This window comes from Vombatus ursinus, unplaced genomic scaffold, assembly GCF_900497805.2.
Source record: "Vombatus ursinus unplaced genomic scaffold, bare-nosed wombat genome assembly UNPS02012758.1, whole genome shotgun sequence".
In the NCBI taxonomy this organism is placed as follows: domain Eukaryota; kingdom Metazoa; phylum Chordata; class Mammalia; order Diprotodontia; family Vombatidae; genus Vombatus; species Vombatus ursinus.
This window is the reverse complement of record NW_020952536.1, coordinates 1,572,046-1,587,935: the sequence shown is the minus strand read 5'-3', so window position 1 is coordinate 1,587,935 and position 15,890 is coordinate 1,572,046. Positions and strand designations below refer to the sequence as shown.

The following is a 15,890-nucleotide window of genomic DNA, read 5'->3' as shown; positions in this document are numbered from 1 at the left end:
AGGCAGCTTCTCTAGCTGACCTGGGCCACACAGGTGCATTTCCTTCCCTCCCACATTTATCAACCACTTGCTCAGTATAAGGCCCTGTACTCTGTATCAAGGGATGCAAAAATATGACATGGACCCCGCCCTCTCCAGTAGCATGTCCAAAACCAAAGGATTCAGCCAGGGAATTGGACTGAGACCCACAGTATGGTCCAGAATCACAAAAACAAAACAGATTTCTTTTTCCCAAGAGGAAAAGCATCCCCCTTCAAAACAGAGAACTATTTAAAAGTTGAATGGACCACCTCAGGAGGGAGTGAGCTCCCTGTTACTGAAGGTCTTCAAGTATAGGCCGGATGGCCATTGGCTAAGAGGTGACTTAGAGGTGGGGATCTGTGCTCCAGGTACAAGTTAGAGTAGATGGGGTCCTTTCCAGCCCCAAGAGTCTGTGGTTCGTAGATTCCATGGGTTGGAAGGGCCCTGAGGGGATGCCCTCCTCCTCTGTGCAGTGTGCCCCCACTGATCCCACTCTGTGCCTTGCAGACTGATGTCTCCATGTACATCGGCGCCCAGAAACCACCTGCCATGGCTCAGTCCCCAGTGATCAGCATCATCGTTTGAAGTCAAAATGGAATGACCCAGCTGGCCCTGCACCACAGACACATTTATTATGATCCTCCCCCAGTTCCCTCAGACCACAAGTTCCTTGCCTCAAAGCCCATCTCCACCACATTCCCACCAACCTCAGGGAACAGGGAGGAGAGATGCCCAGCCTTTCACCTCCCCAAAGCTGCCCAGCTGAGCCCCCGCCCTCCCTCATCAACAAAGTACAGGGACACATTGGCTGCTTCTCAGAAGCTCACCTCGCTTTCCTCCTCAAATGTTGGCACCATGAGCAGCGGCACACTTGTGCCTCCCTCTCTGCTCAAAGCACATTCATCAGGCCTGCCCCTAGCCTCGGCCGTTACGACAGGGTGAACGGGGGCTGCTGCCTCCTGACCAGAAGTCAGCAACCAAAAGAGCAGCTGCTAGATTAGGCCTAAGGGCTGGATGCAAAGCTTGACTCTGAGGCTTCCCCCAAGGCACATTGTGTGGGTGGGCTTGGGCCCCCGGAGGACTAGGAGCTTTCCCAGGGGCCGTGTTTACACAACCCCTCACATGGGCAGCACAGACGTCACACCGGGGCTCAGGTCTCTTGGGGGGGAGCGAAGGATGCAGCCCACCAACCTGGCTGGCTGAGGGTGGTCTGGCAGTAAGAGTGACTTAATCCCCCAGCCCCTCATTAGAACAAGCCCGTCTCTCATTACATGTTAGCCAATCAGAGTCGATTGCTACCCTCAGAAACACCCACTCTTCCAAGGGCATATTCACTGTGAAGCCACTTCCTTGATTCATCTTAGCTCTAAGAGACGATCATCCCTTCTATTAACAACATGCCAGCTGTACGGAAACACTGACTCTTGAACTTTTTATACGTCATGCCATTATGAACCCAACTTCCTGCTGCAGTGTGTTATCACTCTGTGAGTTTCATCACAGATGTTTTTCAACAGAAGGATCACAGTAACAGGACCTGTCAGTGGATAAAGTTCTGAGGTTGAAGTCAGGCAGTCTCATCTTCATGAGTTCAAAGCTGGTCTCAGACACCCGTTAGCTGTGTGGCCTTGGGGAACTCACTTCAACCTGCTTGCCTTAGTTTTCTCATCTAAAATGAGCTGGAAAAGGGCAAACCACTTCAGTATCTTTACCTAGAGAACTCCAAAAGGGGTTACAAAGAGTCAGACATGACTGAAATGACTGAACAGCAAAACCAAAGATTTCTCTCCATTCTATTTTTTTCTGCTGATTTTCCTCTCTATCCTTTTAGCTTCTTCTTTTTCAAAGGTTGCTTTTGCTTCTGACCCCAGCCTCCCCTAACTTTCCCTCTCTTCTATCACTCCCCACCCTTCTCTTATCACTTTCACCTCATTGCTCTCTGTTGGGTAAGTTAGATTTCTATACGCCACTAAGTGTGTATGTTATTCCCCCTTTGAACCAATTCTAATGAGAGTAAGGTTCAGGTCTTGCCCCTCTCCTTTTCCACCCTTCAAGTAAAAGCTCTTTTATGTGAGCTGATTTTCCCCGTTCTCCCTCTCCCTTCCCCCTTCTTTCAGTATCCCTCTTTCTTACCCCTCTGTCTTTTGTTGAGATAATCCCAACAACATAGACTCACACTAATGTCCTCTGTCTATATAGAGTCTTCTTAACTGCCATAATAATGATAAAGTTCTTAGGAGTTACAAGCATCATCTTCCCATATAGGAATATAGGCAGTTTAACCTTATTGAATCCCTTATGATTTCTCTTTCATAATCATGTTGTAGTGCTTCTCTTGAGACTTATGTTTGAATATGAGATTTTCTATTCAGCTCTGGTCTTTTCATCAGAAATGCTTGGAAGTCCTCTTTTTCATTAAATTTCCATTTTCCCCTCTGAAGGATTATACTCAGTTTTGCTGGGTCAATTATTTTTGATTGTTATCCTAGCTCTTTTGCCTTCTGGAAGATCCTCTTCCAAGTTCTCCTCTCCTTTATCATGCTAGTTGCTAAATCATAAGTGATCCTGATTGGGGTTCTATGATAATTGAATTGTTTTTTTCTAGATGCTTGCAAAATTTTCTCCTTCACATGGTAGTTCTGCATTTTGGGTAGAAAATTCCTGGCACTTTTGCTGAAGCAGAAAAAGAAGTAGAGAAAATGTATGAACACATCCACATGATCCTACAACATATTTAGTGATGACAATTCTAAGGGGAGAACAGGGCGAGATGGGGAAAATATGGTGACAAGTAAGATTCATGCTAGAAAAATGAAAGTAGAAAAAAAAAGAAAAATTAAAGTCGTCAAACATCTACAAACTACTCAGAAGTCTCACAATTCTCTGTCATGAATACATTCATCCAGAAGAGAGCAAAAGGCACTAAACATGCCAAGAATGCAATATTTTTTTTAAAACATAAACTATGTTAGATAGGAATTTACTAATTAACTAATGTAGGAATTATATCAGCATCAACTATCTATGCACAGTCAGGCTATCTACTAGTTAGAATGAAGATCAAAACCAATATCGAGTTAGAAGGATAAAGGAAGAAGACTTGTCATAAAATTCCAATAACTTGAAACTTACTTATTTATATAAACCAGTCAATTCAATAAGTAGGTATTAAGCGCCTACCACATGTAAGGCACTATGATAAGCTCTAGAGAAAAACAAAACAGTCTCTGCTACTGGAAACTTACACTCTACTAGGAGGATACAAGATGTCCTTAAGTAACTAGAACGTGTGTGCGTGTGTGTGTGTGTGTGTGTGTGTGTACGCTTGTGCGCATGTGCACGTGTATGTGTACACATGTATATATTTATATATATGAGAATACACACACCCATGCACACACATACATATAGATAATAATGTCAAAAGTGTGAGAGCCTTGATGGGGGAGAGGAGGTCAGGAAAAGTCTCTTGAAGTACTTGAACTGTACTCTGAAGGAAGTTGGAAAGCATATGACATGCACTACCCTTACTCCAGACAGGTCCCAGGACATGCACATTCTAGTGACTAAGGTGGGGATAAGAGAAGCGAACAAGCCTTTATTACTACATATCTGGCACATGGTAGGTGCTTATTATCCTTGTTATTGTGGTTATTATTCTTGCCAAGCACTGTGTTCAACACTTTACAAATGTTATCTCATTTGATCCTCTCAACAACCTCAGAAGGTAGGGGCTACTATTCTTCCCACTTTACATTTCAGGAAACTGAGGCAGACAGAGGTTAGGTGACTTGCTTAGGATCACACAGCTAGTAACTGCCCACGGTCACATTTGAACTCAAGTCTTTCTTAATCCAGGCCCAATGCCTTCTGGATCCACTGAGGCTCCTCCCTGCCTCTCACTAACCATCTCTTTTTAATCCAGGAATCCTTAACCTGGGATTTATGGATTTCTTTTTTGTAAAAAATGCTGATAACTCTGTTTCAATACAATTGGTTTCCTTTGAAGTCCTATGGATTTTATTTTCTGGATTTAAAAGCATCCTTCTGGGAAGGGCTACCTGGGCCCCACTAGCCAGGGTTCTCTGGCACAAAAGAAAGGGAAGCCCTCCTGCTCCTATCTCTGTTCATCAGTTACCCCCTTAACTGGAGCTTTTTCTATAGCAATTCAGAATTTACACAGCTCCTCCCTAACAGTGGCTCTAGGCAGTAGTCAGTATGCATATTATTTTTACCCTGGATGTTGTTTCAGCTCCATAGGCTGACACTCACCTCAGTTTCCCCATCTGTAAAATGAGGGAGCTGGACTAGCTTCCTTCTAGGTCTTGTTCATCTTTAAATGTGTGATACCCTGTAGGATCCTGGCAACCCACTTTACAAAGGAGAAAATGGAGGCTTGAAGAGACTTATGTTTGCTTAGATAGGGAGTGACTTCTCCTATTCCAGGACCTGACCTCTTTCTCTGTCTCCCAAATGGCACTTGGGGGCCTTTCTCAGGCCAGACATGCTCATGTCTTTTGCCACAGTAGTACCACTACTGGCCTCTACCCCAAAGAAATCAAAGAAAGAGAGAAAGAACTCATAGGCACAAAAATATTTATAGCAGCTTTTTTGGTGGTAGCAAAAGTATTGGAAATTAAGGGAATAGGAAATAGTTGTACAGATGATGGCATATGAATATTCTGGAACAGCATTGTGCCATAAGAAATGATAAAAGCGATGGTTTCAGAGGAATCCTGGGTAAGTTTGTATAAATCAATGTGGAGTAAAGTGTATAGAACAAGGTGAATGGAGTGGCAATGTTGTAAAGATGAACCACTTGGAACGACTCAAGACTGATCAATGTAGGGTCACTCAAGGTTCCAGATAACACACAATGAAGCAGCCTAAAGGAGGGAGGAAATCAAGATGCAGAATGAGGCAAATATTTTCACAGGACCAAGGTGGCAATTTGTTTTACTTGATTTTATATATATATATATATATATATATATATATATATTCATTAAAATGGTCGGGTTTTTTTTCCATTTTGTTGAAGGCAGAAGAAGTAACAAAAAGAAAATAAATGCATGTCATTTGAAAATAATTTTTTTAATTAAAAGAAAGGAACCCACATTGATACTGATCTGGTTCCAGGGAGAAGATGCTTTTCAATTAGAGAGAATGGTCCAGGAAGGGACTGAATAGCAAATATTCTGGAATATCAACTCAAAACTGTGTTTGAACATACCATGATAATCCTCATTCAATCTTCCTAAAAATGGTACCTCCAGCCATCTTTGGGGAGGGATTTAACTGAGAGCATGGGGGACAACACTAGGTTGGACATTTCATTCTCTCACCTAGAATGGTTGGATTTAGAATCATATTAAATTAAATAAATGTTGTGTAAGGAGGACAACTTGCAGGTGGGGTGGAGGAAAGGAGTTTGACTTTCATGGAAAGGAATTGAGAGGATGTAATCTGGAACAACACTATAGGAAGCAGAAAGAATGATTAGAAGATAGTCCAGAAAAGAGGTGACAAGACCCCGAATGGGAGAGAAGTGGGATGAGCTCAGAGAAGGGTCTGGGTATGAAAGACATTGTGGACATTAAGGTGGAAAAATTAGAAACTGAGGGAATATGGGTGTCAAGGGAGAGGGAAGGGTCAAGGACAGCTCCACGGTCATGAAGCTGAGTGACTGGAAGGACAGTGGTGCTTGTACCAGAAAGGGGAAGTTTGGAGGGGAAATGATGATGTCATTACTGACAGGGAGACAAGGAGTCTTAACCTCCTTGGTGTCCTAGACCCTTCACTTGTCAGTCTGAAGGAGCCTATGGACCCTTTCTCAAGATGATGTGTTTAAGAGCATAAAATAAAAAAAGTAGGATTCAAAGAAAACCCATTATGTTGAAATACTTATTAAAATAGATTTCTGAACTCTAAGTTAAGAACACTTATAAGAGGTTTCCTAAAGGGAAGGATGTTTAATTTAGTCTTTATAGATGAGTGAGAATTTAACAGCCAAAGATGGAACTAAGAAGGCATTCCAGGCATAGGGAGTAGCCCAGATAAAAGCCTGGAGGCTGGAGGATCCAGAGGTGTTTCTAGTAGGATGTAGAGTAGGATACAAAGGGCCAGATAGATAGTAACCCACCTTGAGTAGGGCTTACAGTATATGGAGGAGAATAGGGGAAGATGAGGCAGGAAAGTTAAGCTAGTGCCAGATTGTGGGAAACCTTGAATGTGATGTCTTGAATTGGGTGGACTTTTTTTTTTGATAAGACAGCATGGCACAATAGCTAAACCACTGGACGTAGAGTTAAGAAAATATGGATTTTAAATTCCCCTAGAACATGGAGTATCTTGGTGATCTTGGATGAGTCAGTTAACCTCTCCTGGCCCCAATTTCCTCATCTGTAAAATAAGGGCAATAACACCCACTTCCCAGGATTGCTGTGAGGATCCAGTGACATGTTGCATGTGGAGCCCTTTGCAAACCCTAGAGTCATCTGTAAATATTGGCCATTATGATTCCTCCAAGGACAAGGACAAGTCACTAGGGCTTTTTGTAGATGACCTGAAAGGTCATTTTAGGACAATGTGCTCATTTTACTGATGAGGAAACTGATGCCCAGAGAGATGAAACAATGTATCTGAAGACAGAAAGCGGGTAAATAGCAGAGCCTGGACTCTAGCCCACGTCTCCAATGTCCATGATCGATGCTCGGGACTAAATCAGCCTTTCCTCACTAAGAAAGGTCCTGTGGGAAGCCAATTGTCCCAGTGCATCTGAAGGAGGATTCATTTCCAAACTTGATTTTTGTAGAAACTGATTGTGCAAAGGGAGCCAGGTCTTCACACACTGATGCCACATCTCTCTCCCACAAAGAATCCACACTCAGGACAACAAACCAGCATCTGACATGTGTTCACTCACATAGCCACGAGGGGGCAGCAGAGAGACACAAGGGACCAGAGATGTCTAGCATTAGAGTGAAGGAAACCAAGCCCTAACCGAATGTGCCTCTTCACTACAGTATTTGTCCAGGCTGTGCTTGAATACTTCCAATGATGGGGAACTCACCACTTCATGAAACGACTCAATCCATGCTGGACAGCTGATTGTGGGGAAATTTGTGCTTAGCTGAAATCACTGGAATTCCCTAGAGCTTTGCCCTTAGTTTTCCATCCTGGGGCCAGACAGAACCAGTGTGATTGCCTTTGCCCCAGAACTGTCCTTCAGATATTTGCAGATGTGACCATAACACCCTCCAACCTAGTTTATCCAATATTTCAGTGGTTCAATGGCCAATTTCATGCCCCCTCCCATTCTGGTCACCTCCTCTGGATAATGCCTTACTCTTTCTTTAAATAGGAAGCCTGTGGCTGGACATAGGACTCCACTGAGGTATGAACAGAGTGAAAGAGATTCATGACCTCCCTCCCACTGGACTGTGAAGAGGACCGTGAAGTCGGGAAGGTGATGTCATGACTTGCAAGTGAACTGGATTTATGTGAGGCAGGGCTGTGCAAAGTCACTAGCCACACCCTTTCCTCCAGAGCCACTTGAGTCCAACAGCAAGATATAGATGACTGGATGATGGGAGATGGCCCCAGATGCAGTAGGAGATCTTGGCCTTTTACTAAAATGAAATGAAAGAAAAACAGCTTTCATTCAGTTAAGAAAGGTAGTTAAATAACCATGGGAACTGTAGCTAATATAAGAAGTATGCATTTTGCATCTCTAAAATATTCACGACTAGCAGTTTGCCCTGGCTGCACCAACCAGCACATCAATGGTCATTTTTGTTTTTCCATTTTCCTTTGAAGCAGTTCTAGACTGCTTGCTTTATTTGTGCCATGACTCCAAGACAACTTCTCTGAGATCATTTTGGACTACAGGTCCATAGGATAAGATGTGCCTGCTGGCCTAGGAGCCCTAAGTAATCAACCCTACCCTCACAGATGATGCTCTTTCTCCTGTCAGCCAAGTCCTGGGATGTGCATCCTTCTCACCTCCACTTCTGAAAATCCCTCACTTACTTCACAGTCCAGCTTAAGGGCTACCTCCTACATGAAGACTCTCCTGATCCCCTCAGCTACTAATGCTGTTTCCACTCTCAAATGACCTCATGTGTACTTTCTACTTACATAGATATGTGAATGTCCTCCAAAAGAATACAATCTCTCTGAGAGCAAGGACTTGCTTTTTGTCCTTGTATCCCCTGGCACAGTGATTGGTAAATAGTAGGTACTTAATAAATGCTTGTTGTTTAATCATTGTCAGATGATCATTTTGTAAAGTGTAAAGTGGGCACATCAACTTTGTATTGACAGACACTTTAGAGATGATTTAGTTTAATACACTGATTCTGTATACAAAGAAATTGACACCTGGAGAGATTGTGTGATTCGCTCAAGGACACACTGTTAGTGACAGAGCCAGCACCTGTTTCCCTTCTTCCAGACCCAGGGCTCTTCCCACTTTACTACAATGCCACTTCTGGTATTTTAAAAGAGAGAGCCTAGAGCAAAAGGAAGATGTTACAAAGAGACAAACTGAGGCTAGATGTCAGAAAGACCTTCCGAAAAATTGGAGCTGTTCAAAAGTGGAACAGGCTACTGTGGTAGGTTGCCTCTTGGTTGGAGGTCTGCAAGCAAGTGGCAAGATGGCCAGTTATCAGATATATAATAGTGAGCGTGCCTTCAAGATAAGGTGTGCACTGTATGGACCAATGTTCCTTCCAACTCTCAAATTCTGTGATGCCGTGAAATCCAGGACTCTTTCCTTTGTATTCCACCATCATTCCCAATATGTTACATGGGATCTGCCTATAGAATCTAGGATCTAAGCAATTTGGATTTTATTCAATATCGGGTGGGTGGTTATTGAATGTATTCTCTTTGAAAATGCTTCAATGCCTAAAACAAAGGGGAAGATAGTGTTTTGCTTTGTTTAGTAGCATGTGGTACAGTGAAAAAAAAAGCTTTGAATTTGAAGTCAAAGGAGATAAGTTTGAATCCTGGCTCTGCCACTAATAAGGAAGTAATCTTAAAGGGATCACAATACCTTTCTGGACTTTTTGTATCCTTATCTATAAAATTAAGGGGCTGGACTCTCCAGTGTCTCTCAGAAGTTAAAAATACTATGATCTTTTTCATAGTATCCAAAAGCTGGGAACTATGGGGTTGCCATTCTATTGAAGAATGGCTAAACAAATGATGGCACGTGAACATAATGGAATATTAGCATGTCATAAGAAATGACAAAATATGCACTTTCATGGGAAACTGGGAAGACCTCTAATTGAGGAAGAATGAGGAGAGCAGGACTAGGGGAAGAAATTATACAATAACAACAACATTATTTTTAAAAAATCTGAAAAACTTTAGAACTCTGATCACTACAATGATAAACTACAAATCCAGAGGACTGAAGATATAACAAGCAAAAGAGGTGATAGACTTAAAATGCAAAATTACATTCACAGACAATCTGGGCATTTGTTGTGTTTGACTATGTATATTTGTTATGAAGGACTTGTTTTTCTTATTAATTGTTCAATAGAGCAGCACAGTGAGAGAAAAAAGATTAAAAATGGTTAGATTAAACAGATAAAAAAAGAGAGAGAGAAGGCCTAGATGATCTTTGTGATCACTTCTAAATCAAACATTTATGTGTGTATGTATATAAATATACATTTGCAAATACTTCTAAATCAAATATATATACCCATATGTACATAACTCTGTAGATATATAGATATCTATGGAATCTAGACAGATATATAGATATCCATAGAGATCATCATATAGAGATGTCCACACCTCTATCTCTATCTATCTATCTATCTATCTATCTACATTCTTTTGATCACCATTAATCAAAACTCTTGCTCTGGTCTGCTAGCACTGATTTTACTAGGGAGAAGAGCTCACACTCTCAAACAGGAAAGAGAAATCATAAGGGACTTATTAAGGTTGAACTGTTTACATTCCTACATGGAAAGATGATATTTGTAACTCATGAGACCTTTGTCAGTATTAGGGTAGTTGAAGGGAAAAAAATTATATATATAGAAAGATTGATAGATAGAGGGCACAGGGTTAGTTGAAGATGAATGGGTGATATCTAGAGAATAAAATTAAGGGGTGAGAGAGGATTATGCTGGGAGAAGGAGAAAGGGAGAGGTAGAAGGGGGTAAATGATCTCACATAAAATAGACAAGAAAAGGCTTTTACAGTTGAGGGGAAGTGGGGGAAGGTGAGAGGGAATGAGTGAATCTTATTCTTATCAGATTTGACTTAAGAAGGAAATAACATACACACTCAATTGGGTATGGCAAGCTATCTTACCCTACAGGAAAATAGGGGGGAAGGAGATAAGAGAGCAGAGGGATGATAGAGGGGAATACCAAAGCTATCTCTCCTTGCCCAAGAAGTAAGTGTGCAGAATGGCAGCCATGCCATCTATGGTCATCCTATGTGGTCCTCACATTTGTATTCTCTTTCCACAGGGAAAGTAAAGTCCAGATCAGCTAAGAGAAAGGTTTTTATTTTCTGCAAACAAGTCATCTACAGTATCTCTAGGACCAAAACAGTGAATAACTGGTTAATGGTGAATTTTACTAAAGCTGTTTTCTGTTTTTTCTGTGTCCACCCTTTGAAGCTTACAGCAGTCTGAAGCATTAGTTCTCTCTGCAAGGGAATTAAAGTGAGGGGGGAGGAATGACAGAATGGATCTACTCTACATACAAATAATCCCTAGTCTGAAACATGAGGGATGTTTTAACTTAGCCAAGGTCTTGTGCTGAGTCTTGCTTACAGGACAGAAATTTTCCTTAAGTCAATTGTATCACATTAACAGGATGAACACAAACTTCCAGTCATCACATCAGTTTGTTACATATAAAACTGAATAAACACTATATTACTTTAATTTTTAAAAAAGCAGTATCATTTCTGAAGTCCTTCAGAAAAATCAAGTGAAACAGGTTTGCTTCAAATATCATCGTATTTAACACACTAGAAAGGGAGCCCTGGTGTCTTTTTCCTTATTATTGTTAAGGAAAAGGAAGTTGGGGGTAATCAGAGGATTAAAACTAAATCACTTTTCATGGAAAATAACGTGTTTAAAAGGTAACACTTCGAAGACACAATCGTATGAGTAGCCCATCTTGAGCACTGTTTATCCACACATTGCCGCTCACAGGGAAACAGTACTAGCAGGTTCGAATTGGTTGGAGTAACTTGAACCCTGGGGCCAGCTGGGGGTGTTGGGCACTTGCCATGTCCTGACATAGTGACCTGTGATGGTCAGCACGGTATTTGGAGGTGATGACTCCCTGACAAAACAGAGCAGGAAGGCAGCTGGGATGAGGGGGATGCTGCTGGTGTCTCCTGGTCACCAGGCAAGTTTAAAGTTGAAAGTCCTGCCCCAAGGTATTCATTGAGTTCGCTAGCATTATTCTGGGAACAGAACCTTAAGGAATTCCAGAAAAGTGCCATTTCGGAGGCAGGTGGTTCTGAGGAAAGTGCTTGCACGCTTTGCCGTCTCCTGCTCACTGTCATTTGAGGCAAGTTGGGGGAAAGAAAGAGACTCGCCGTTGCTCACAGCACAGAGAGGAGGGAGGGACCCTTTGGAAGTCAGTAAACTTCACAATTGCCTAACTGTGATAAAAGGATAAAGCCATTGTGAAGGCTTGTGAAGGGGCTTGAAATCCAGTGCAGCCTTTTCCACAATTGCCAAGACTTCCTGGTCCTGCAACACAGACCCAGACTCTCCTTTAGGTAAGTTATTGTCTAAGCTCTGGAACACAATAAGTTTTCTGTCACCCTCTAGGCCACTCTTGGAATTCACTTTGATTTCTGTTTCTTCCACCTTTCACTCACTTCCTGGATTTTCTTAATGTCTTCTTTCCACTTGATTGTTTTGTTTGGTTTTGTTTTTCCCAAGGAAAAGTCGTACCACAATCATCTAGGGCCATGGTTCTGGGGTGTTTTCCCCTTTGTGAGCATAGGTTGCACTGCTGTTTCCCTCTTGTTCCAGGCAGCATAAGCTAACTATTTGCCCTGAGATATATACCTCCCTCAAGATTGAAAAAGGATAATCATAAACAGTCAAAGGCTAAGAAAGGGCAATTTTCAGAAGAAGAAATTAAAGCCACACATAATCATATGAAAGAAAAAAAATGCTCTAAATCACTATTGAGTAGAGAAATGCACATTAAAAGAACTCTGAGGTACCACATCCCACCTATCAGATTGGCCAACATGACAAAACAGGAAAATGATAAATATTGGAGAAGATGTGGGAAAATTGGAACACAAAAACATCATTGGTGGAGTTGTGAATTGATCCAACCATTCTGGAGAGCAATTTAGAATTATGCCCAAAGAGCTATAAAACTGTGCATACCCTTTGATCCCCCAATAGCACTTCTAGGGCTGTATCCAAAAGAGGTCATAAAGAAGGGAAAAGGACCCACATGTACAAAAAATATTTATAGCAGCTCTTTTTGTAGAATCGGAAATTGAGGGGATGCCCATCAATTGGGAAATGACTGAACAAATTGTGATACATGAATGTAATGGAACACTATTGTGTTATAAGAAATGATGAGCAGGCTGACTTCAGAAAAACCTGGAAAAACTTGCATAGAGTGATGCTGAGTGAAGTGAGCAGAAACAGAACATTGTACACAGTAACAGCAACATTGTGCAATAACCAGCTTTCATAGACTCGGCTCTTCTCAGCAATGCAATGATCTAATTCCAAAAGACTCATGACGGAAAATACCATCCGCATCCAGAGAAAGAACTATGGAGTCTGAATGCAGATTGAAGCATACTATTTTCTCTTTTTTTCTTTCCCATGGTTTTTCCCTTTTGTTCTGATTCTTCTTTCACAACATGACTAATGTGGAAATATGTTTAATATGATTGTATATGTATATATATGTATGTGAATATGTATATGTATATGCACATATAACCTATACCATATTGCAGGCCATCTTGGGGAGGGGGAAGGGAAGGGAGGCAGGGGAAAATAATTAGAACTCAAAATCTTATAAAAGTGAATATTGAACACTAAAAACAAATATTTTTTAAATAAATGAAATAAAAAGAAAGAGGCTCTATGAGGGGGAGGGCAGGAGGAGGGCATCTCAGGCTGGGATGGGAGTAGAGGGAATGGCTCCTCTCCTCAGCACAGGGCACTATAACAGTTGGGACCTGGGAAGGAAGCTCAGCCCACTGGACTCTCTCTGAGGAGGCTGGGAAGAAAGAGGGCACCCATAACAGGAACTAAGACAAGGAACTTGTGTGAAGCCAATGCTGCCTCAGTTCCCTTGCAGAGTCTTCTCAGGCCTGGAGGCAGCAGAAGATTGGGTCCTTCACCAGGCACCAGGTGAGCTGGGCTCTCCCAGGGCTTCCAGCTTCTGCTAGAGGGGCAGGGTCAAGGAAAGAAGAGAGCTCTAGACTTGGGATCAGGAGGTCTGGATTCAAATCCTAGCTTCAGCATTCACTGTGTGACCTCAGGGGAGTCACCTCAGCTCTGTGACTCTCCATTGCCTCGTCTGTAAAATGGGGGTTACTAATCCCAGCATTCCCTGCTTCTCTGGCTATCTTGAGGAAAGACCCTTCAAGTGCAATAGAGATGGGAATCACTGCTCCTCCTCCGAAGCTCCATTAGCTGCTCCTCCCACTCAATCCCAGCCAATAAGTGAATTGGGCAGCTTGGTGGCCCAGTGCCGGACCTAGGACAAAGGACTCTAAGATAATTTGAGGAGGGGGCTGGCAGCAAGGGTAGGGGAAGTGAGGAAAGGCTTCTTGGGGGAGGTGGAAAGTGAACTGAGCCTGAAAGGAAGAGGGTTTCTGCGGGGATCCTCCAGTGTAAATGTATGGAGGGGGATGATGGCAGGTCAATAAGGAAGCAAGAATACCTAGACTCTAGTAAATTCTCTGTCAGGTGTGGCTTAAACTGAACAATTTTGTGATGGAAGTCAAGTGGGCTAGAACATTGAGAGACCAAAGAGGAGTGGTGTAAAACGCAGCCAGGAAGAGGTTGTGCTGGCCTGAGTCATCCAGGGTAAAGCCAGAGAGAACAGTGGGGAGGGACTTGCTTCCCCCTCACGCACTTTCTGCAGTGATGCCCTGAGACCAGAAGGGCTCATGTCAGGGCGTTGGCTTTGGGGTTTTGTTTCTGGGCTGCTGTGTTGTCTTTCTCAGGGAGCACGAGGTCTCTGGGGTGCTGGGATCCCCTCCCTTCCCCTGCTGCTGATGCTCTGAACAGCTCCTGACCCATGAGGAGTCTGCTTCTGGCTCTGGCCTCCTCCCTTCTTGTTGGCCATCCCTTCTGGTGCTTCCTGGGCATCTCAACAGCCACACTCACTGTTCTGGGTCAAGAGAACAGAGACTGTCCATGATGAGTGAGCTCCCTGGGGAATCTCAGACCAGCTGCTGCCATCCCTCCTCCTCTCCAACACGGAGCTTCCCTTGGGCTGGTCCCAGCTGGCCTTTTGGCCAATGAGAGAGCACCTAGAGCTGGAAGGAGCCTCAGCGACTGTCTAGCTGTGTGTGAGTTACAGGGCACTCTGACTGTGCTTTCTGCCTTGAATATCTCGGGGACTTCTTTTTTTTTCACTTAATAGTATTTTATTTTTTCCAATTACATGTAAAGATAGTTTTCAACATTCACTTTTATAAGATTTTGAGTTCCAAGATTTTTTTCTCTCCCCCTCCACAAGATGGTAAGCAATCTGGTATAGGCTATACATGTAAAATCATATTAAACATATTTGCACATTAGTGATGTTGTGAAAGAAGAATCAGAACAGAAGGGAAAAACTACAAGAAAGAAAATACAAAAAAAAGTCTGCTTCAATCTGCATTCAGACTCTGTAGATCTTTCACTGGATGTGGATAGCATTTTCCCTCATGAGTCTTTTGAAATTGACTTAGATCACTGTATTGCTAAGAAGACCGAAGTCTATCAAAGTTGATCATCACACAACGTTGCAGTTACTGTGTACAATGTTCTCCTGGTTCTGCTCACTTCACTCAGCATCAGACCATACAAGTCTTTCCAGGTTTTTCTGAAGTCCACCTGCTCACCATTTCTTATAGCACAATAGTATTCCATTACATTCATGTATCACAATTTGTTCACCCATTCCCCAATGGATGGGCATCCCCTCAATTTCCAATTTTTGTCACCAGAAAAAGACCCTCTATAAATATTTTTGTACATGTAAGTCCTTTTCCTTTTTCTTTGATCTCTTTGGTTTTGGTTTTTGTTTTGTTTTGTTTTTTTAGTCCTTTGATCTCTTTGGGATACAGCCCTAGAAGTGCTATTGCTGTGTCAAAGGGTATGCACCATTTTATAACCCTTTGGGCACAGTTCCAAATTGTTCTCCAGAATGGTTGAACCAATTCTGAATTGTGCCTGTGTCCCTATTTTTCCACATCCCCTCCAGAATTTGTCATTTCCCTTTTCTGTCACATTGGCCAATCTGAGGTAGTGTGACATGTTACTTCAAAGTTGTTTTCATTTGCATTTCCCTAGTCAATAGTGATTTAGGGCACTCTTTCATTATTATTGATCACTTTGATTTCTTCATTGAAAACTCTGTTTATATTCCTTAACCATAATGGGAATCTTATTCATCTTTTCACGTGTGTCACTGATTAGATGACAAGGCATTTGGCTACCAGGAGAAGATCATAGATAATCCTGCTGTTTACGTGCACTTCAATGAACTTCTTCCCTTTGAAATTCACTGCACAAGACAGAAATCACATTGCATCAACATCTGCCACAGGGTCTTGGGATGCTTGTTTTAATTAAGGTGATTCCAAACCTTTATAGTCCACAGTGG

At 42.3% G+C, this 15,890-nt stretch overlaps 1 pseudogene; it reads right to left on the bottom strand.

Moving 5' to 3' along the window:
• Positions 1 to 1,139: 1,139 nt before the first annotated feature.
• Positions 1,140 to 15,890, bottom strand: part of LOC114040190 — a 28,434-nt pseudogene continuing 13,683 nt past the window's right edge.